Raw genomic sequence first — 2,032 nt, 5'->3', positions numbered from 1 at the left:
TATCGCTGCGTGACCTGGATAAGCCTGGCCAGGTCTGGCCCCCGCCGCACCTCTCCGCGGCGATGACGGCTTGTTTTGCCTTGTACTAAGCTGCACAGCGAAGCGGATGTTGTGCCGCGCCCACCCACCCTCTCAAAAGTATTCTTAATTGAGATCCTTCAGCAAAAGGCGACTTTTGCAGAGTCATGTAAATATTTTTGTTGGAATGAGTTGTGGTGTGTGAGAGTTGTCCGTACAACTGCTTAAAATTTTCTAACCATTATTATTTCTATTAGGTAGCTCCCCAACCCCAACCCCAACCCTCGACTTCTACATTAGACCCAATTTTAATCATGACTTTTTTTTGGTCAAGAGGCCTCTTTTAGTTGTCATGCCGGCGACTCGAGTGGAGTGGGAGCAGTAACGACAATAATAATTAGCGCGACCCGAGCCGTGGAATGGGATGCCGAGGCTGGAAATTCATTTAATCAAACTTTCCCCGGCTCAACTTTAATCCATCGAGGACTCTTACGCGGCGCTGCTCGCCATAAATGAACGAGGAGAGGGCTCAAAGGTCCACGCAAGGCGGGGGAGGGGAGGAGGACGAGGGGGGGGGGGCAACCCGGTGAGCAGCAGCCTCATCAAAATAAGCAAGTCGGGGAAATATTGAGGGCCTTTCCATTGCGGCCACCCGCTCTGCTGTACGCGGCCCACGCACTGCGCCCTCTGATTCGACTCCAGGAAATGTCGTCAGTGTCGCAAGGTTGGCAAAACTAGAGTGCGACCAGCCGGTATCGTTTCACAGCACGGGCATCATAGGATTTTCCAGGTGAGAGGGGTCAGGAAATGTCGGACCTTAGGCTGGTACGCGTCTAGTACTGAACCTACGGGTAATATTTCTCTGGCTAACAAAATTTGAAGGATTTTCACCTATTGCGAGATTTCTCATACAGTCCTCGAGCGCCTGCTGGATGACAACAGCGGCTGGCGACTCATCGGTGACACAATAAGTTTACATTCATTCTTTTATCGTTGCTGGACGTCGTTTGGCGGACATTTCACTGCATATTACTATGAAGCATAACCTCTACGGACAAGAACAGTTGATCTTTCAACGCAGAGGTAAGTCGTTCTCATTCTCTCCACGAAAAGAATGTCGGTGAGGTTATACTGCCACCTGGCTTGAAAATAACACATTTCAACTAGATACTAGTCAGTACTTTGGCACTAAAACCTGTACGGCGTTTGAAAGCTCATGAAACCCACCTCATGATAGTCTATTTCGTGTTTCGTCGAAAAGATGTAAAATAAACTATGCCGAAACCGAAACGGAATGGCTGCTGATCTCACACCACCGTATTTTTATAAAAATCAGGCTGTATTTATTATCTTGCGGGAAGGACACCTTATTTCCTATTCTGTACTCGTTTTAAAATGCTATCGGTCAAAGTTAGTACGTGAACCTTCGTGTTGTTTGCCTTCAGGCGTGGCCTTCCGGATGACCCGTGGGTTGTAGGTTCACTACCATCACATTCTCGCGGCTACAAGTATTCTTTGGCCGTGGTCTCAGACTACATGGTTCGTTTCTATTTGCACCCCTTCCCCCTCCTGAGGCACGTAGTGTCTGATGCGGTCCGGAGGCGGGCCGGGTGGGCCGGCGCGGTGGGCGCACTTCGCGCTTCGCGTGCTGGCCGCCGTGCCCGGCGGGGTGCGCCGGCCCGCGGCCGCAAAGAGGCGCACGAGCGTGAGTGGCGCGGCGGGGTGCGGCGGGGCGCGGCGGGGAGCGGCGGGGAGTGTCGGAGCCGAGCGCCAGGACAGCTCGGGCCCGGCAGTGCCCGAGGGGCCTAAACGCCAAAAGTCCGCCCCTATTTCCCGGAGGGTAGTCCGGTGGGTGGGGGCGTCTGCGCGTGCGCCGGTGTGCGCGGCGCCGAGGGGGTTGAACGGAGCCAGGGCAGGGGCGGCGCCGGGCCCCGCTGGTTCTCTCAACCCTCAGTCGCCGCCACGGCCCGCCCGGGTGAGCTGTCCGGAGCCCCGCCGCGCCCCTCCCCCGTCC

General features: G+C 55.0%; 1 protein-coding gene across 2 annotated transcripts in view; it reads left to right on the top strand.

The window, feature by feature from the left end:
- The first annotated feature begins 673 nt into the window (after positions 1-673).
- LOC127748866 (rho GTPase-activating protein 100F-like) overlaps positions 674-2,032 on the top strand; it is a 12,752-nt gene continuing 11,393 nt past the window's right edge. The window contains exon 1 of one of the 2 annotated variants that reach the window (XM_052264203.1): positions 674-808. The gene's annotated coding sequence lies outside the window, so the exon portion shown is untranslated. Of the gene's footprint in view, positions 809-857; positions 1,102-2,032 lie in introns of those variants that run through there. The other variant, XM_052264197.1, reaches the window with a different exon arrangement.

The sequence above is a fragment of the Frankliniella occidentalis genome, unplaced genomic scaffold, assembly GCF_000697945.3.
Source record: "Frankliniella occidentalis isolate FOCC.00 unplaced genomic scaffold, Focc_3.1 Scaffold2, whole genome shotgun sequence".
Taxonomy (NCBI): Eukaryota; Metazoa; Arthropoda; class Insecta; order Thysanoptera; family Thripidae; genus Frankliniella; species Frankliniella occidentalis.
The sequence above is the reverse complement of the archived record's forward strand: the minus strand, read 5'-3'. Positions and strand labels throughout refer to the sequence as shown.